This window comes from Mastigoproctus giganteus, chromosome 1, assembly GCF_048544385.1.
Source record: "Mastigoproctus giganteus isolate SK-2022 chromosome 1, ASM4854438v1, whole genome shotgun sequence".
Taxonomy (NCBI): domain Eukaryota; kingdom Metazoa; phylum Arthropoda; class Arachnida; order Uropygi; family Thelyphonidae; genus Mastigoproctus; species Mastigoproctus giganteus.
In genome coordinates this window covers 240,758,448-240,780,529 of record NC_143575.1, presented here as the reverse complement: position 1 = coordinate 240,780,529, position 22,082 = coordinate 240,758,448, and the positions used below count along the sequence as shown (strand labels likewise).

General features: G+C 38.2%; 1 protein-coding gene across 1 annotated transcript in view; it reads right to left on the bottom strand.

The window, feature by feature from the left end:
* The window catches only part of LOC150091695 (very long chain fatty acid elongase 2-like), a 90,024-nt gene extending 71,583 nt beyond the window's left edge, over positions 1-18,441 (bottom strand). The window contains exon 1 of the mRNA XM_090376465.1: positions 18,339-18,441. The gene's annotated coding sequence lies outside the window, so the exon portion shown is untranslated. The remainder of the gene's footprint in view (positions 1-18,338) is intronic.
* Between the last annotated feature and the right edge of the window lie 3,641 nt (positions 18,442-22,082).

The following is a 22,082-nucleotide window of genomic DNA, read 5'->3' as shown; positions in this document are numbered from 1 at the left end:
GTACACTGACATTTTGAACAATTCTGCTCTTTTTGCACTGTGGCAGCAGAATGGGCAGGACCCTTTTCGTGTCAATAGTAGACTAAATTTACCAGTTCTCGTCTCGTAAGGACCCTTTTCTGTTTCAGTAACAATTCACTATGTCATACGGAACGGACTGTAATAATTTACGTCGAATAAGTGGACACGCAAAAGGCCTGCCTGGAGCGTCGTCCTTAACCCCGGTGAACACCTTTAGGATGAAGTGGAATTTGGAGTTTGGACCATTGCAATGTTCCCACAATCATTAGCTCAATTTACTGCTATTTTGAAAGGCAAATGTACCAAAACACCGCCTTCTTTTATCAAAAAATTGCCACTGCGTATCTTGGCAACCAGTTAGGTAAACTACATTAATTTAAGTATTATATTCAATAACAGACTTTACTGTCAATTTTTTTTAAAGGTTCCAATTTGGAATAAAAGGAAAACCAAAATTATGACATGTTTCGAAATATGATCTTTATTTTATTTACTAATGAACTGTAGTATGGTCGGGTTACCATTTTATACGAATTTTAATGGGCTTGTTCTTCGATGGATTAAAGCTGAATTTCTAATAGGCTCTGGCACGAAATGCAATATAAATGTATTGCTACTCGCCTTCTAAGTCAACAGCTGATGCGCATTATTTCTTTCCATGTATCTCAAGTTCTCTTGCTGAAACCATACTATGGTACTCTGCGGTCACGGTTCGCGAAGCTTCGCAGTCTCCCAAAAATATAATTTCTCCTTGTAAAGGATATCTCCACACAGTACGGAAAACTTCAGTAGTGCAGCGAACTATCCAGCAATACGCTGCGAATCTGGTTCTCGGAATTTTGGCAGGTTAAATGGCTATCGGAGAAACTTCGCTTTTTTCCCAATAAGGCACCATGCTTATGGCTCAACAGCTCCACCTGATTAGGCTTGTTCTACCATTTGAAGAGGCAAATCGTCTTCATAATGAAAACGTTTGTCACCGCAATTCCCTGAACCAAATATCTGAGAGCAACTTCCTTGACGGATTCTACCACTGAGGAGGTAAAAACCTCCACTTATCTGTCACAGCATGGTCTCTACTCTATGGTCCACCTGTACTTTACTCCCCCCATTCTGACCTTCCTGTACTATATTCCCTGAGCTCTTTTCTAATAATTTTTTTTTTTTCACTTGGCCTCTATCTTAGCCTCTACCAAGCTCAGGGGAGCCTGGTAGAGGCTAGCCAAAGAATAATCCATACCGACTTAGTCGCCTCCCCGTTAGCTGTGGACGGTAACGTGGGGCCCCAACAGGGACCTTGCGGAAAAGTGCCAGAAGAACAGAACAACATACCACCACACAACACGACACAAAAGACACTTCTGGAATCGACAGAGTCTGTAATCTTCACAAGAGTACTAACTAGGGCTTGCAAACCGGTTTTATAAAACCGGTTAAATCGGTTTTTATATTGAGTTGCTAAACCCGAAACCGAGCTTCAAAAACCAGATTCGAATATTTTCTTAGTTAGCCCTCGAATATAGTTTTTTGTTAGGCACATTTTCTTTTGTTTGTTCGTTTGTCTGGATCGTTCAACTGCTTTAAACATATTTTTTATTTTATTTTATTTTATTTTTATGTTTAGATACGAATCTCATGGGCAAGTGGCCCCAATCTAGGAGGGGTACCTTTTATCTTCCCACCTGTATCATGGCACGATGCAGGTGTACTCATTTACGACTGAGTGAGTCGGAGCGGTAGCGTAAAAGAAAATGCTCAACATTTCTCCGTTCCATCTATCTTGTTCGCCAGGCAAGTTATGGAACGCGCCTTATTGATGGTTACTCACTAGAAACAGATTCGTTGAATATTGCATAAAATTTCAATCGTAGACAGTTTTTTGCTTCTTTATTAATATTAAATTTGCGATCAAATATTCTCCAAAAAGCAGCTTCACCAAATTTAGGTTTTATGTAATTTTGAAAATACAATAGATTTAATTGGGGGAAAAAATTGCGAGTAAATAAATAAAAAATTTCTTTCGTGAAAGTTTTGAAACTTGCCTCGTTTAGACTCTTCATTCAGTGCTTGCGGGAGTGACGCATAGTATTGTGCCTTTGTTATCTTCAGTACTTTTATTTAAAATTGCCGGTGATATAAATTCCTACTACTTAATATTTATTACTCTTAATATGTCTAAGATGAAATCAAATGTATGGAATTATTTTGCTCGAAAAAGCAAAGATGAAGCACAATGTTCGAAATGTCAGAAGATAATGAAGTCGTCTGGAGGATCTACATCATCTTTGATGTTGCATTTAAAGAAAATGCATCAGATTGACATTAAACAAGATAACAGTGAACCTTCCGTAAAAATGGTAAGAACATTAGAAAACTTTATCGTTAAAAAATCTATGGAAGAAGAGATTTCAAAATTAGCTGCTTTAGATGGATTTTCTTTTAATTCAATTGCCAATAGTGAGTTTATACAATCAAGCCTTCACCTTCAGAGAAATAAATACGATAAATTACCACCAGCCTCAGTGAATGGAATTAAAAATATGGTTCTGAATTATTATAAAACTAAGAAAGAAGAACTCATTCAGCATTTCAAAAATTCATTGGTTTTGGTGCACGGTATTCATTGACTCTAGACGAATATACATCTATACAAAATAAAAGGTATATGAATATAAATGTGCAGTCAAAAGACAATCATTGGTCGTTAGGTCTTATTGAGATTAATGGCTCACTTGATAGCAGAAGAACTGAGCGAATTGTGAATGGACACTTGAAGGAATTTGGTTTGAACTTGGATGAGGATATTGTTGCCTGCACCACCGATGGAGCAGCAATGATGATTAAGTTTGGCAAATCATCATCAACGCCTAATCATCAACAATGTATAGCCCATTGTATACATCTGTCAGTTATAGATGTACTTTATGAAAAAGCAATCAATTATGGCGCCACAGTGTCTGAGTCTCCCAAAGACAATGAAGAAAATGAAAATAATGAAGAAAGTAGTGATGATGAAGAAGTTGAAGAAAGCCAACAAGGCATGCTTTATCAAACCGACTTTACCGATGAGCTCATTGATTTCTTCAATCCAATGGCCAATATTGCACGAACTATTAACAAACTCAGAAAAATTTGCAAGCTTTTTGGAAAATCGCCTACCAAAAACGACATTACAAAATTTCGTTAAAATTTTGTTAAAGCAAAATTTAATGGGAAAGAATATAAACTTATATTAGATTGCAAGACTAGATGGGATAGCACATTCTATATGATTGAGAGATTTTTGAAATTGGAAAATTGCATTCAAAATGCTCTATGTGCAGTACTGTCAACTGAATCTGTGTCTGACGATGACTGGAAAACACTTGAATTGCTACGTGAAACTTTGCGACCAGTTGAAATGATTCTGAAGGCTATAACCTCAGAAGATACAGACTTACTTAAAGCAGAGTCTTCAATAGAATTACTGCTTGATAATCTTGATACAGCAGAAAACCCATTTGCTTTAAAGTTTCACCAAAGCCTTTTGCAGCATTACAATGCAAGACGAAATTGAAAAAATGTGGCTTTCCTGAGTTATCTACACAACCCCAAAAAGTTTAGGAAAGAAGATTCAGGTTCAAGAACTTTTGATTTTAAAAGTAAGCAAGTTTGAAAAAGCATGCTGAAGAGATTTATCAGAGATTATTTGCAAAACATTCCGAAGGAGTCTTAACGTTGAATGAAGAAACTGAAAATAAACGAACTGTTCTTTTAAAAGAAAACAAAGAATCATCCAATTCCGATGTTGGAGATACACTCATGCGAGAGTATGATAGTGTAATAAACAGATTAACTGAAGAGCCTTCAAAATATCCGAGTGAATTGGAAATCAGCAAAGAATTTAAAATTTTGGAGGCAACTAGCAGTAGAAGTGAAAAGCTGGAGAAAGTTTATAGAGCACTGCTGACCATTAAACCAACAAGTGCCAATCTGAGAGAGTGTTTTCGATCACTGGTCTCTTTAACACAAAAATGAGGTCAAGTCTATCAGGAAAAATGCTTAATATACTGTGTTTTTTAAAGGATGATTTTCAGAAAAAAACTGAGCAATAAATAGTAAAGTAATTTCCCGAAGCTGTTTTTTTCATATTATTTTTATTTATTTATTATTACAATAGTGAAATTATAGTATCGTTATATTATACCGCGATAAATCTGACTAAAAAATGAATAGCAAATGCTTAGAAAACGGTACTCACCTTGTATAAATGTGCAATAAAATTTTGTTGGTAGATGATGGTTAAATTTAGGTTGAAAGAGGCATTAAACAGAACTAAGGCGGGGAATGGGGTGAAAATATTTTAAACAGATTTTAAAATGAGCGCAAGGAAGTAGAAATGCAGATCTCCAATCCTTGGTTGTCATAAAGAGGTTAAAAGACGTAAATGAAAAAAAGAGAGAACACAGGTGGTGCCAATAGTCGTTACGATGGACTTTCGTGAGTAAACCGTCATCAGTTGGCAAATGGAAGAGAAGTGAGCGCCTGTTGTATTTAAAGTTAATCTAAACTCCCATGATGCTCTTTTTGACACGTGGGAACTTTAGCCGCGAGAGGTTCCAGGCCGGTGAAAGGTTGAAGGGAAGTTTAGCGTTAATAATGTTGAGATCAGAATGGTGTCGATACCATTCGATGGTGAGGGTCTCATATTGAAGAATTCTGTAGCTCGATCTAAGTTTAATAATAGTGATGGCAGAGTCAACAAGAGGGGTGTGGTTGTGGGTTTGAGCTTGGGTTGTTAACTCAGTGCAGGATTGACTTGTCTTGACACTGTTGAAGTGGTAGTATGCGCGGGTATTGGAAGTTGTAGAGGAACAGAATTTGGTTGTGCTGCCGATGTAACAGGTGTCGCAGTTCGGTTGGCATTTTATGAGGTATATTAAGTAAGTTATTGAGATCATTGATGGGATATTTGTGTGTATCTTTGTAAGAATTAAATAGGGAACCTAGTTTATTGTAAGTGGAGAAGGTGAGGGAGATGTCGGTATCTTTGAATGCACGTCGGAATTGTGCTGAGAGTTCACTATGGTAAGGGAGAACTATGAGAGTATTTGTCTTGTGACTGTGTCTGGTGGGGTTACTAATACTGTTTTTTACAGTGGATATTGTGTGTTGGATGAGTTGAGGGGGATAGCTCCTGGCTATGAATTTATCAGTAAGGTATTGAAGTTCATTGTGTAAATCGTTTTGTGAAGAGGTGAATTTGATAGCGTTGTAGATTTGGTTGTGTAGGACGGCTTTTTTGGTACTAAGGGAATGATGTGAAGTGAAATGTAGGTATTTACCGGTGTGCGTATTTTTTCTGAAAATCTTGGTATTTAAATTTGTGTCTGTTGTATAAATAGTGAGGTTAAGAAAATTAATCTGGTTGTCCGTTGCGATTTCGAGGGTAAGGTTTAGCCTGTCATGTATTGTATTGAATTTTAAAAAAAGATTGTCTATGGTTGTTCTGTTGCCTATTATTAGGATATCATCGGGGGTAGCGGATGTATAATTTCAGAGGGGAAAGGTTGTAAAATTTGGTTTTCAATAGTGGCGAGATAAATTTCAGAAAGGGGGGCAGAAATGCCTAAACCCATTGGTAAACCAAATGTTTGTCGATAAATTTTATTGTTGAATCTAAAATATCTAGTCTAGTAAAAGAGTGGTAAGTTCAAGGATATGGTCAACTGAAAGAGAGGTTCGTTTCGTTAAAGTGTCATCAGCTGTTAGAAGTACGCGTAATGCTTGCAGGGTGAAAGGAATATGCACATTAGTGTATAGGGATATGACGTCAAGAGAAGCTAATACGTCTCCGTCGGATATGGTGGTGTTGCTGATTTTTTGGAATGCTTGGTTGGTATTATTAATTTTGAATATAGAGAATCGAGTGAGCGGGGATATAATTTTGACAAGGAAGGTGGATAAATTAACAAAAGCTGATTTACTAAAAGAAACGATAGGTCTTAGTGGGTGGCCAGGTTTGTGTAACTTGGTTATTCCGAACATGTGGGGCAGAATGTTGTTGCGAATACCTATCTGTTGTAATGTAAAAGGTTGATTTCTTTGTTCTGTCTGAGTTTTATGAGAATTGTGTCAAGCTTATTTTTAAGTTTTGTAATGTTGTGGTTGCTGTCATTTGTATATGTATCTTGGTCGGCTAAAATTAACTCCATTTTTTCTGTGTAGGTGTTCTTGTCCAGGATAACGATTGTGTCTCCTTTGTCAGCTTTTTGGGTGATGATATTTGGGGTTTTGCTTAGTCTTTGTAAATCCAGGAGTTGTTGTTTTTTTATGTTAGGGAGAGATGTGAGTTTAGAATTTATTATCCTATTAGACTGGTGTATAAGTAGCCACTTATCGGGATGTTGATCGAGTTTAGACTGGAGTTCGATTATACAATCTTTTATTGGATAGTGTTGTTCTTTGATGGCAAAATTGAAGCCAAATTCTAGGCCGGAGAGTTCGGAAGGGGTGAAGGATTTTGAGGAGAGGTTAATGATGGAGATTTTTGGGGGGGGGGGGTTTAGATGTGAGTGTGTTCCATTTTTTGGTGTGTTTTTGTACTATGTGTTGGATGGTGGCGTTGATATGTATATTGTTGTGGTTTTCGCGGCGATGTTCTCTGGTTCCTAGAATCTCTCCTATCGAAGAGGACCCTTGTTCTAAAGATCGGAACAAAGACCTTCACGCGCCACATAACTGCCGGTGTACCTCAAGGGGGGTCCTGTCTGGCATTCTCTTCTCAGCAATCATGGTGCCATTTGTGACCAATAAGTGCAATTGGATCACATATGCTGACGATATCAAGCTCCTTACTAAAATATCGCCATCCAACTCGGCAGCCGAAATCACTGAGCAAATCACTAGCAAACTGCAGGACATGGCTGACTACCTCAATACCTTCAACCTCCAAATCAACCACCTAAAATCAGCACAAATAACTTACTCTCTAAAGGGCAGCCCAACAACGTTGGAGCCTGTGCTTAACGGCTCCTCAGTTCCAAGTGTTCAAACACACAAAGATCTGGGGGTCGTCTTCGACTCCAAACTATCTTTCAACGATCACATAAATCTCATACAGTCGAGGCTGAATTCACTACGCTGGGTCGCCAAACAACAGCTGCTCCACACCACCGACCCACAACTGGTAAAAAGATACATCGTATCAATCCTTTACCCGACAATACTGTATGCTTCAGAGATATGGGCCTCGGCCGCCGAATCCAACATCAAAAGAATATTCTCTGCCGAATTCGGCTTCTAAAATGGGCCAACAGCAAACTCCACCTTCCCCCAGCTCCCAGATCAACGCAGTTAGCAGAAGCTCTTCAACTACGCAGGCTCCGGTCCTACATCGCAGAAAGAAGGCTGCTGTTCACCATCAAGATGGCCACCGGTAAAATTACAGAGCCGAACTTCTGGGATCACTGCTCTTGGCGCATTCCTCCCCCTTATCTCCGGTCTTCAGCACAGCTGCTAGCAAACCGTAACCGGCTAGTACTAACCGACAGATTCCTGCCAAAGCAAATGCTGCCCTCACTGCAAGCCATCGACGGGGACCTCCAAGAAGTGGTCAATAATAAAAAATACAGGAAGGGTTTCCTCGTCGAACTGAAAATGTAAAACTGTGCTTTGTTAATAATCTGATTTATCTTTTTTTCTCATGTGTATCTCTTTTGTAAATATGTTTTGTTAACCCCTGGCACCACCATGCCGTGACGGGACTAATTGTATGTCTATCATTGCTGCAATTAAAGATTCTATTCTATTAATATATTCAATCCAGGCGTCCGGTGGCATGTTTCTTTTGAGCAAGAATCGTAATTGGTGTATACAGTTTAAAAGTTGGTGTTTTTTGTTAAATCTTTTCTTAAGTTCTTCACGTATGATCGCGATAGACGTGCGGTGTATGATATGTGGGTATTTTTTACAGTTAGTTTTGGGAAAAATGCGGGCGAATTTGGGGATGACGTTGTGATATAAGCATTTTTGTAAGTGTAATTTGTTGGAGAAATATCTGATAAGCATTATAAAAATTTGAGATTTTTATAATGCTTTGAAAGATTTGACAATAAAAATAAAAATATTTTATTGTCAAATCTTTGACAAGATTTGACAATAAAATTTATCGACAAACATTTGGTTTACCAATGGGTTTAGGCATTTCTGCCCCCCTTTCTGAAATTTATCTCGCCACTATTGAAAACCAAATTTTACAACCTTTCCCCTCTGAAATTAAATTATACATCCGCTACCCCCGATGATATCCTAATAATAGGCAACAGAACAACCATAGACAATCTTTTTTTTAAAATTCAATACAATACATGACAGGCTAAACATTACCCTCGAAATCGCAACGGACAACCAGATTAATTTTCTTAACCTCACTATTTATACAACAGACACAAATTTAAATACCAAGATTTTCAGAAAAAACACGCATACTGGTAAATATCTACATTTCACTTCACATCATCCCCTTAGTACCAAAAAAGCCGTCCTACACAACCAAATCTACAACGCTATCAAATTCACCTCTTCACAAAACGATTTACACAATGAACTTCAATACCTTACTGATAAATTCATAGCCAGGAGCTATACCCCTCAACTCATCCAACACACACACAATATCCACCGTAAAAAACAGTATTAATAACCCCACCAGACACAGTCACAAGACAAATACTCGCATAGTTCTCCCTTACCATAGTGAACTCGCAGCACAATTCCGACGTGCATTCAAAGATACCGACATCTCCCTCACCTTCTCCACTTACAATAAACTAGGTTCCCTATTTAATTCTTACAAAGATACACACAAATATCCCATCAATGATCTCAATAACTTAATATATCTCATAAAATGCCAACCGAACTGCGACACCTGTTACATCGGCAGCACTACCACCAAATTCGGTTCTTCCACAACTTCCAATACCCGCGCATACTACCACTTCAACAGTTTCAAGACAAGTCAATCCTGCACTGAGTTAACAACCCAAGCTCAAACCCACAACCACACCCCCCCTTGTTGACTCTGCCATCACTATTATTAAACTTAGATCGAGCTACAGAATTCTTCAATATGAAGCCCTCACCATCGAATGGTATCGGCACCATTCTGATCTCAACATTATTAACGCTAAACTTCCCTTCAACCTTTCACCGGCCTGGAACCTCTCGCGGCTAAAGTTCCCACGTGTCAAAAAGAGCATCATGGGAGTTTAGATTAACTTTAAATACAACACGCGCTCACTTCTGTTCCATTTGCCAACTGATGACGGTTTACTCACGAAAGTCCATCGTAACGACTATTGGCACCACCTGTCTTCTCTCTTTTTTTCATTTACGTCTTTTAACCTCTTTATGACAACCAAGGATTGGAGATCTGCATTTCTACTTCCTTGCGCTCATTTTAAAATCTGTTTAAAATATTTTCACCCCATTCCCCGCCTTAGTTCTATTTAATGCCTCTTTCAACCTAAATTTAACCACCATCTACCAACAAAATTTTATTGCAGGTGAGTACCGTTTTATACAAGGTGAAAAAATATAATAAAATTTTATACAAGGTGAGTACCGTTTTCTAAGTGTTTGCTATTCATTTTTTAGTTATTTATTATTATTATAGGGCTTATTATTATTATTACAGGGCTTATTATTTTTTGTTTACTATACGAGAAGATTGTTTTTATACAAAGGATTTGAATTCAATTTGTAATTTTGTATATTCTCAAGCTGGTTACTTTTTTGAAGCATTTTAATTTTTTTATTTTTTATAGATTTTGTTTAAAAGATTTGATTACGATTTGTACAATCTACCCAAGATAAAATAAATACCTGTGTTATAAGCGTTTAATTATTTTCCCCAAGTCTGAGAAAATCGGTTTTAAAACCGGTTTTAAGAGTAAACTTCGGTTAAACTCGGTTTTGAAATTTCTCGGTTTTATGCAAGCCCTAGTACTAACGGTGCAGTTCTGGGAAACCACCGGTGGCACTTTACCCTCAAAATTATATCAACTATGCCACAGCTTGGCCGACCGTCTTCCCTGTTGGTCCACCTTCTGTCGTCCTCATTGCGACCATATCTACAGTTATCTCCTGTGCTCTCTCCTTCCTTTTTTTAAACTTGTATTTCGCCCAGGAAGCTCAGGCGATCCTGGCGGGTCCCAGCCAAATAATGGGCAACCTGACTTAGCTCCTAGTGATGGTCGCGGGCAACGTAGGATCCCACTAGGGGCCCTGCCACCAAATAGCCACTACTAGTGGACTCCTCCAGCTTTATATTAGTGCACTGAAAATGTGCTCCTGCTGTTTTGGTTATTAAGTGCGTTTATTGCTGTCCCCATGTGGATAAATATGGGTATCAGTTAGAGCAAGGTGTGGCGAGTTGTAGCATATAAGTTTCACGTGCTGGCGGTGTGGAATTTTCAAGATATCGTTGTTTGAAGATTTTTTCTCACACGGCATTTACATACCATAGACAGACATATATACAGTATAACATAGGCTTGCCAATGGGATCATTCAGTTGTGAATTTTCCCATAGAGAAAGCAGGAATTCTATGTTGAGGTGGCTTGGACATGTGGAACGAAGAAGCGAGGAGTATGTGGGGAAGAGGTGTGAAAAGTTGGAGGTGATAGGGAAGAGGAAGAGGGGGAGGCCTAAGCTGAGATGGAAGGACAAAGTGGCAGAGGATTTAAAAGAGAGAGGATGGAAGAGAGAGGAAGCCCAGGATAGGGAGGAATGGAGGAAAAGAATTAAGGACGGAAATGCCGACCCCATATAAACGTGGGAAGAAGGCGAAGATAAAGAAGAAGAGCAAAGCATTAGCTCATAGCCTTTACATGGGAGAAAATGGCGACCTTGGAAATTCTGATTTTTAAAGATAGTCATAGCAATACAAACAGTCAGTAGCGCTATCTCATTATCATATTTTAGTGAAATAGTGTGAATTATCATTAATATTCATAAATTTAGCCATAGGGAGGCTTTTGTGATTGATGCCATCTTTTTGAAATTTTTCTCAGAGGATAACATAGTGGGCTCCTTTGGGCTAAGAATTTCAGTCTTAAAACATTAATATCTTTTTACCTATTAGTCCTGGGGACGTCATCTTTGGTGTGGGAGTCGCATGAAGGAGTACTTATTTTCTTGAATTTTTTGAGTTCCCACTGGTGAATAGGAGGGGAGATCTGAAAACATTGATTTGTAAAATCCAAAACTCTTATGCAGATTTTCATCCCGATGTGAGAGTCGAATATATACTGTTTTATAATTGAAGTGATTATATTTTTATTACAGGGTGTTGGTAAGCATTTTTCTTCAGAACTATTGGAAGAAATACAGAAGAAGGAATTGATTTAAATATAGTTTAATCTTTTTCAGAAAGAAGAGAATCAGATATTGTATGTTATTGCTGATTAATTGTGATTTTGTTTTACTTATTGACTCAGCAATTTAAAATTGATACAGTGCGTGAGAATGGATTTTGCATGAATCTGGAGATGATAATTCTTCTGGTTCCGAGTTTTTTGACTTATCCAAGAAGCAGAGGGCTTCTGAACCTATAAAGAAAGATAAAAAGATTCCTAAAACTCCCAGAGCCGTGTCTCGTGGGACAAAGATAAAAATAGCAATCCTCCTGTGGCGGAAGACTGCGGAGGAGCTAAAGAGAAACAAAAAATCCTCCTGCTGTCCTTGAGGAAGAGGGGGTGGATGTTGAGATTAGCTTGGTCCAGTCCAATACTTGTGGTGGTGGACAGGATAATATACATTTTACACATTCAGAAACAGTTCAGAATTCTTCCTTCACTGAGGTTGTGAACCTGAGAAGGTCCTTAGAGGCCTCAGCTGTTTATGCCACAGTGGCTAAAATTAGAAAGGCATTGGAAGAATATATGTCTGCTGATTCCAGCAAAGTTACTAAATTAGCTTCAAATCGTATTCATAGTCTGTGGGCAAACTTGGAAGCTGTTACCACAGCTTTATTGATTGATAAGGAGAGACTCAAGGTTCGTGGCGCTGAACTGGTCATTTGGTTGATTCGAGCTGGTCATTTTGATCAAACCATCAAGAAACAGGCTGATCCTATGTCTTCTAGATCTTTTGCAGAGGTAGTGGCTCGGCCGTGGTTTCAGCGTCACAAGAAAAAAGACAGACTTCAGTCAGAAGAAAAATGACAGACTTCAGTGAATTTTTCCTTTTTAGGAGAAGGGACCTCCTTGGGCTCTCGGCCAGCCACAGGGATCACTGATCCGAATAGAATTATAATATTTAGACCTACTGAGGATTCTGACCTAGCATCTAGCCAGGATGTCAGAACTGCAATAACAGACATTATAAAGAAGAAATATAAAAATACGAAGATTAGGAATATACGTCTTCTAAGGAACAAAGGGGTACTTTTGGAGACAACGAGTACCGAGGATGCAGACAGAATAATCCGTATTTCAGGTTTGAAGGAGGCTCGGCTCTCTATTGAGAAACCCAGGTTGACGTCTCCAACTGTCCCAATTTATGGAGTTCCAAAAGAGTATAAAAAAGATGAGATATTGGATGATATTTATAATGAAAATTTCAGAGATTTTGAATTTACTGAAGAAGAGGTAAATAATGGAACTACATTTAGATTTAGGTCTGGATCAAGTATCAAGGTCACAAATTGGGTCATTAAGTCAAAGCTGTATAGATGCTTATTACAGAATGACAGAATATTTCTGGGTTTTGGCTCTCACAGGCTCAGAAAGTTCACGGTTGTGAACTTTCTTTAGGTGTTTGGGGTACGGACATTCTGCACAGAATTGTTTTTCACATACGACAGTATCCTGTGTCCACTGTGGACATGTTTTTGCTGATTGTCCTAATAAAGCGGATCAGCCACAGTGTGTAAATTGCAAAAGAAGAAATAGAAATTGTGATCACTCCGTAAGGGACAGGAAGTGCCCCGAGTACATTAGAGCAGTTAAATTGCTAAACAAGCGCACTGTTAATGAATAGTACAACTTTATTAAGTTTATCTTTGGAACATAATTCAGAAAATGGAACTTTAAAATTTTTACAGATTAACGCTCAGAGATCTAGGGTGATTACAGAAGAGACAAGGACTGCAGTATCTGATAGAGGATTTGATTTGGTTTGTGTTCAAGAGCCTTATTGCTCTTCACAGATTGGAGGACATGCTTATAAAGTGTAGGATACCCGGCGACATGTAGGATTATCGCGTCTACTGATTCCCTTCCAAAATCGGCCATAATTGTATATAATGATTTGGTAATTACTACAATTACTGATGAGTGTACATCAAACACAGTTTGTGTTTCTGTTTCTTCTAGAGCCTTATCGACTTATTTAGTATCAATGTACTGTCTTCCTTGAGAGGGTGTTCACCTTGCTTTACACAAATTAGATGGTATATGTGGCAGATTTGCTATTACAAATCTAGTTATAGCAGCGTACCTGAATGCAAAGTCCACACTTAGGAACAGTGGATGTGCTGATGCACTTGGTATTCTCTTCGGGGAATTGATACTGTCACACAGTCTTTGTGTTCGCAATTTACCAATAAACCATACACCTTCTCCAATTTAAATGGTCAGGCTAATATTGATGTGGCCTTGTTATTCTATAGATTTGATAGATGCATATGAAATTGTGAGGTGCATCCTGAAATGATAAATAGTGACCATAATGCAATATTCTTTACTGTCGCCCTGGATTCTGTTACTGACACCTTCTGTGTAAGAGATTTCAGAAGAAGGTTTTTTATGGAAAAGATTGACTGAAGAAAATTTAAGAACTATCTCAGTGTGATATATAATCAGGATGAAATTCCGAAGTATAATGATTTCAATGCGCAAGAAATGGTGCATCGTATAGAGCGTCACTTATCGCAAGCGATGCAGTAGTCAACCAAGTGGAAACAAAATAAAAAGACACCTGTTCCTTGGTGGCCTTGACGCAGTTGAGATCTAGGGTGCAATTTGCTAGAAGAATGTATTAGAGAAATAAACATTTGTCGGTGGCAGATGTTGAGCAATTAATGGAAAGCTGCAGAAACTTGCGAAGACAGTATCACAAAGCGATAACTGAAAATAGCTGAAACCTTGTAAGAGAGGTAGGGAATTCTGACCCCTGGGGATTGATTTATAGGCTTTCCCGAAATAAATTGCTGTCGGGAGAAATTTACAATACTGTTACGTCGGACGGACGAGAAATGCGAGATTGGCGCAGCACAGTTGAAGGTATAGTAGGTAATATATTTGCTGAGGATGTTTCCAGCCTGGACATGTGATCAGGCTAAAATTCGAATGGACAATAGAGAATACATTGGTTCCTTTAATGTTGAGCTTTCCACATTGGTAGAACTTGGTGTTGCAGTTGCAAAACTGAATCGTAAAAAGTGCCCTGGATTGGATCTGATTGCAAATCAAGTAATGATTAAATTCTTTGAGTTTTTTCCCCAGATTTTACTCTCTATTTTTAATTAATGTTTATTGAAAAAGATTTTCGTATCTCTTGGAAATTAGCATTGCTGAAGATTCTGCATAAACCTGGTAAACCAAAATGTGATCCGAAAGCGTATAGACCGATTTCTCTTCTTGCAAATCTGGGAAAATTGTTTGAAAGATTGTTGGCTCCTAGAATTTTGGTGATGTTAGAGGAAAACGGGCTTTGTTCTAATCATCAGTATGGATTTAAGAAAGGACATTCTACTGAGGATGCAATGACTACTCTTTTGAATTATATCAAGTTGTCTCCAAGCAAATATGTTTTAACAGTGTTCGTAGATTTTGAAGGTGCTTTTGACTCTGTCTGGTGGGAGAGTCTACTGAAATCCCTAAGATTATAAAATTGTTACTATTATATCTATCAAGTTATCAGATCTTACTTCCGGAATAGAGTAGTTAACGTTTGTTCTAAGCATTGGTGTATAGTAAGCAAATTACACGGAGATGTCCGCAGGGTTCAGTTTTGGCTCCTTATTTCTGGAATGCGGTATTAGATCAGTGGGTGATTGAGCAAGGAGACGAATTTTTCAGCTTACGCAGACGATCTTATCATCGATGTGTCTGGAGGTCTCGGTCTGAGTTGGAGCAGTGTATACAGCTGATACTTGACAATTTGGTATGGTGGGCAGAGCGTAATAAACTTAGGATCTCACTAGAAAGACCAATTTTATGGTATTTAAAAATCATTTTCATTATCATCGTCCACCTAGAGTGTTGTTATATGGCGTTCAATCTCTTATGTTTCTTATGTTAAATACCTTGGTGTTATACATGATGACAAACTTGGATTTATGAAACATGTATCTCATACTAATGAGAAGATTAGGAAATTTACATCATCGATAGTAAGGATTTCCCGAAGTCAATGGGAATTAAACAAAAGAACATTATTTTTATATTATGAGACCATTTTTCTACCGATTGCAGCTTATGGTGCTAGAGTTTGAATTGAGGCTGTGGCTAAGGTTTAATTAAGCTAAAATATGTCTCTGCAGAGACTGATGTTGTTATCTGTACTCATGGCTCCAAGAGCTGGCTCCACCGTTGCTCTGCAGGTAATTGCGAGAACTATCCCATTAGAGTTATATATTGTATACCGTGGAATGATATACAGATTAAAGAGGGGTTTAATTACTAACTTCATGGACATTATCACAAATCCTACTAATGACACTAAAATAGAAAAATTTAAATTTTGAATAGTTTAATTGATGTCTGCAGGGCCTATTCGAGTGCAAATGAGCATAGTGATGAAACAAGAAAAATTTATAACTGCTGCTGATTTTACTACTTCTAAATCAATCAATTTTTTCTTGGCTTTCCCCTACAATGTATACAAATTTTGTACATCTTATTTGTTGACTGGGCATGGCTCACTTCGAGCAAAGTTATTTCGCCGAGGTCTGGAAGACGATCCGTTTTGTTCCTGTTGTGAAGAAGAGTCATGGTTACGTGTGCTGTTTAACGGGATTCATTACACTTTGGAAAGACAGACGCTTATGTGTACAGTTCCAGATTTGACGGAAGATAATTTGGATGTTCTTGTTAGTGATGCATTGAGCTTCCAGGATTTTCAAGACTTTTCTTATGCAGTCTTCACTAAACGAACTATAATTAGATGTTCTGTATGAGTTTTCTTGTTGTCTGCAAATGCTGAAATTACTGGGACGGACCTGGCTCACGGTGTTGGGTCTGTCTATATTACATGTTTGGCATGATTCAATGTGTCATTGCATTGATCTTTCTGTGCTTTCCATGTTGAGCCTAAATGTTTCTAATCCCGACTGACATCGACTCTACAGGAACTGTGTCCATTAGAGTAAGAACCACTGTTTTTTTTTTTTTGTCTGATTCCCAGGATTGGGCAACCTGGGAGCAGGACTGCTGGCACTCACCACGCCACCAGTATTGCACTTCCTCTGGCGGGTGCGGGATTTGTGCTTTTGCACGAGAGTTTTTAAAAGTAGATACAGGTCCAGCTCCTCGTGCCTGGTGGCAAAGTGACCTGACACTAACAACACACTACGGTCACAAAAACTTCTTTAACGCTTGTTTATACTTTCCTATTCAAAAATATGATTATTAATTTAAAATAACTTTTTAGTCAAAATTTTCTTGTTTTGAAATATAATTTCATTCCTATCTTGTCAGGTTCAATTTACAGTTGATCTGTCAAATAAGGTAAACTAGGTGGAAATGGGCGAATGCCTAGGGAACCCCCCCGACACACGACCAAATATCACACACACATTTGTGGCATTTGTGGCACTACACAAGAGTACTGATGGCGCAGTTGTGGGAAACCACACGTGGCGCCTTACCCAAACACAGCAACATCCAACACTTGGGTGGAATCATAACCTGACTCTTCTACGTCAAAGTGTTTTTCGTGTTCGCGCGCCTTCCACCGACATCGACAAAGCTGGCCTCCTGCCAATGTACAACAGCTCAAGGAAACCTATCAAGCTGTGAATGGCAGGCCGACAAGGCTATTCGTGACAGGAAATCCGCGACATGGCATAATTTTTTTCATGCATCTGGAAATACAGACCCTTGAGGTCTTGGATATAAACTCACTAGGAACGAGCTTCATCTCCCTGACGCTCGGTAACGGTCAACGAAGCAAAAACTATCACTTGCCGTGATGCTGTTGGTGCTATTCTGGACGCCTTACTCCCCACAGGCGACTCAACTCCTGATCAAGAATCTCATCCGCTCATCAGGACATAAATGATGATTACTTCTGCTGTACTTCTTTAACTCCTTCCTGTCAAGCAGAAGTAGATTGTGCTGTGTCAACATCAAAAAAGTTCCACAGTCATTGTCTCACTGTTCTTTAGTCGCTGTTAAATAAATGGTTAGCGGAAGGGACCTTTCCTGATATTTGTAAGCAAGCTCTTCTTAAATTGATTCCCAAGATGTCTGGCTCTACTTCAACTAAAGCACATCGTCCAATAGCTCTCCTACAAAATTTTGGTAAGACTTTAGAGCGATTGATTGTTACAACGCTCAATACTTTGTTTTCTGGACGATCATTATTGTCCTCGAATCAGTTTGCTTTTCGTACTGGTAGGAGTACTGAACAGGCCTCGGTGGAACTCTTTTCTCCGATTAAATTAAGCAATTGCAAATACATAGTGGCCATTTCTGTAGACGTTTCAGCGGTATATGACTCCCTATGGTGGAACAGTCTGCTCCCTCTTTTCAGTGCTGCTCAATGTTCAAAACAACTGAACCAGATCGCCAGGCATTATTTCGTAAATCGTACCATCCATGTTATTTCAGGCTAGCAACACTTTCACATGGCTGTCCTTAGGGTTCCGTTTAAGACCCACTCTTCTGGAACTTGATTCTCGAAGAATGGCTCTTTAGGTGTACCCCTTCTGTCTTTAAATTGGCCTACGCCAACAATATTATACATGATTATACCTGAAAGGCAACTTTGACAATAGACGTAACCCTGTCATCAAATTGTTTGACCTACAGTGGCACAGTTCATTTAATTTTTATTACGTTCCAGAATTCTATTGGTCCAATTTTAATTAAATTTAAGAAAGCCTACAAACCTTTCTAATATAAATAAATATTGTTACAATAAAATTTTTACAATCTGACCACATCGTTCGAAATACGTGAGGCAAAGTCTGTTGAATATAACAGTTCTATAAATCACTAGATAGGCAAGATTTTCATCCCTTTTTTGAAGTATTTTAATTTAAAATATCGGACAAAAATATTGAAACATTGCGCAAAGATAATAGGTATTTCCTGTTACTTACCAAAGCTGCAATACCGAGGCCTTTTATTTCAGTTTCACTCCTTTGATTACAGTTTGACTCGTGTCCAACAAACTTTACGTTTTCAGGAGAATCGTGCTTCTAACCTTGATTCTTAATTGAGAATGGCATTCAGTGATGTTCCTTATAAACGAGGGGGGGATAATATGTAATTCCACGAAGTTTAACGAGTGTATCTAACCTTGGCCAAGTTGACACAAAATGAGCAGAATACAAATACGAGCGTTGATATTCGTGACGTAAACAGCGTTCTGATAACCTTGCAAAAACCATATTAAAGGTTTTTAAACATATTATTCAGTCCATAGATTTCTGCATCTACAAAGACATTGTGCATCACTCAAAAAGTTTTCGAAATTCGAATATATGATATTAAATAGAATTAGATAGACAAATTTTTAATTACAAAATTATTTCTGGAAGACCCTGTAATTTTTTTGAATTAAACCGTGAAAAAAGAGAGCCCCACCATCCCTAAATAATTGTGATCTACATGGAGGTATTCATGTAGACCGAAATTGCTGAGTTTTATATATTATTCGACTATATATTATTTTTTTCGACTTCATTGAAAATACCTCAACTCGTAAAATGCAATACGTGTTCCAAGCTATTCCTGTTAGGCTGATTCCACGATTTCGTAATGGCCCTGTAAATAGGAGCGAAATAAAATGCAATTCTACAAAGTTTGTAAGTGGAAGAGTTTATATAATCTTAGTTATTTCTTCTAGGATTTCATAAGTGAAATATAATACATGTTTCACTTTTCTTCCGTGGTTAATGATTCATGGTGTATGTTTAGTAAACATGCATCATGAATCAACACTCTTTATAAAAGATCCAAATTTAAAATTACATCAAAACCTGTCCACTGCAGTCTAGTTATTTATATATCCTAAGAGAAGAATGATCAAATCTTGAACTAGACTTTGTCAGATATCCAATGGAATCCATGCAAGACAGACATCCCTGTATACGTCATGTACAGGCTGTAATTTGGGGAAACGGATAGCTAGGCTGACATGTTGAGGACAACAGGAGGTATACATATCAGCAGCAATTGCTTTCAGACACGTTTGAGAAAACGTTCGTAGACTTTTTTATAGGATGAGCGACTTGAAGGAAGTGTTAGACAGAGCTGAAGATTTTTCCTGTTGCCTGCGGTTAGATTTTATGACTATTTCTAAAAGAACAATTAATAAAATGTGATGGATTGGTACCTTTGTAAGATCTTTCGCAGTCCAAGTTTTTAATCAATATACATTTTATATTAATAAAAATTTTATATAAAACTTTTATACGTCTTTTCAATGTATACTTTAATTAATGCTAATATAATAAACGGGCATACATAAATTTCAAAAAAAATTACACCACTATTCAATATGGCGGCCATTTTGTTATTTAGTGTTTTGAGTACAGCACTACACACAGGAATTCACAATTTCTCAGAAGCAAAAGCATAGACCTATTAGACCTGTCATTTTAAAAACTGATCTACGATGAGTCAAACTTTCTCTTTCTTGATTTTCTTGTAGATCCTTGTATTTTAAATTAAAATTACTGATTATACTCCAGGACGACCCCACGGTAGAGATAATACAAGAAACAGCACCGTATTTAGCAGTCACGGGCTCTTGAACCCGGGTCACTCAAGGCATATGTACTTATGCACCAGTGCTTGACCACTCGGCTACGGTGGCCTATTGCAGTCCGTCTTCAGAATCCAGCAAGACTCACACATCCATCTTGTTGACATTCCACCTCCCCTGGTACCTCATCTCCATGATTTTAATATTCTGGTGAAACCTCTCACCCTTTTCTTCACTAACACTTCCTAGATTTTCTGGGAAGTGGTAGATGTGAGGGTGTAAAAATTGTACCTTAATACTCATTTTGCAGCCCAGCTTCTTGAAGATTGCCAACATATTTTCAACTATATTCTTGTAGTCTGGATTCTTTTTTGATTCATAAGAACTTCTCAACAACAGATCTGAAACTAATGCATGCCTGTTTTTCTCTTTTATTCATAGTTTCCTCAAATTCGTGGTCCACTCATCAGTTTGCAAATTTGAGGTCCAACAAAAATACCTTGTTTTGGTTTCTCTTGGGTGATCGATGGGAATTTCGTATAAAGGTAATTGAAGCAGGGATCTTCCTGAGGTAAAGCTTTCACAAACTGTTTCATCAAACTCAGCGTGATGTGCAAAGGAGGACAGTTTAGGGTCTACCAGTGTTTTTGTTGCCCACCAGTGTTGTTTGAACTATGTTCAAAAAACACTGGTGGGCAACAAACTGTTCCTCTGTCTCCAGATCTTGACATTTCGGTGCTTATTTCCTGCCAAACTGTTCCTCACACAAAAATGCAAGGCATTTTTTCGTAGTTAGGTTGCTGTCCAAGTAACATGCCTATCTCCTTATAGTCAGCACAGACCAAGTAACCATGTTGGTTATATTCAATATTTGTCAACAACTTTTTCAAGTACTCGTATGTTTTATTCCAAAAGCACAGGATGAGCCACTGAAATTGACCGATATTTACAGTATTTCCATTATAGAGCAACACACTTTCGAGACTCCTCTTTGATGAGTCAATAAAAAATCTCCACTGTATAGGACTGTAACTAATTTTTAAATAGTTCATTAAGTTATTTATATTACTGCAAAACACCATAGAATCATCCTCTGAAAAGTAGGTGAGTAGTTCTCGTTCTCTATGTCTGCACCATGATATAAACATCCGATGTGCTAAAAGATTTTTTGACTTAAATCTAGAACCAAGGATTTGTGCAGATTCCTTTGGTAAATTTAAATCATTTACCAGATCATTTATTTCATGCTGTGAAAACAGTTGAAGTAGGATTCAATGTGTTCAGGCGTGTTGACTTCAATTTCATCTTCAGAAGTGTCACTTTCATCACCCTCTGTTGCTCTTTCCAACGTAAGTGGAGGGCATGGAATCGGCAGATTATCTTCATGTGGGACTGCTTTTGACGGGATTCGAACTCAGGTCCTTTCCACCAGGGGTGGAAAAGACCTGAGTTCGAATCCCGTCAAAAGCGGGAGGATTTTTTATCAGTCTTTTTCATAGAAATTGCAAATGGCATAGCCTTATTTTTACCATTTTCCCACACCGTAATCTCAATGCTTCAACACAGGTTCAGCAAACTTTATGTGGAGTTCATTGTTTATCTTGGTCAGCGAGTTTCATTCCAAAATAAAAACAATACACATTTTTTTACCAATTCTGTACTATCTTGTCGCCCTCGTGGGTAGCACGTTTGGTAGAATCGCCGTCCTCCACACACCGGGTGGAAAAGACCTGAGTTCGAGTAGTGTCAGTAACGGGACGAATATTTTTATTGGCCTTTTTCACAATGTGGCTGAGTTAATCGATCTCAGGCGAGGAAAGCGTGGTTTTTGCTCCCAGAAGCTCCGTTTTCTTGTACAGCAAACACAAAATCGACCATAGCAATATCGCCTTAGTCGCTGATGCTCCTAAAACCCCAGAACAACAACTAGCTGCTTGACGATATCTTTTCTAAACAAGGGCGATGATGTGGTTCGTGCACGATAATAATCCTTTGTGACCCGACATATTCAAACCCATCTTGAATGACGGCAGATAGAAACGTCGGTCTCATAGCACGTCCACCTGTCTTAATCCCATTAGATGCCTTCTTATGAGGGTATTTAAAACAACTGGTATGCATCATATCCCGGTGA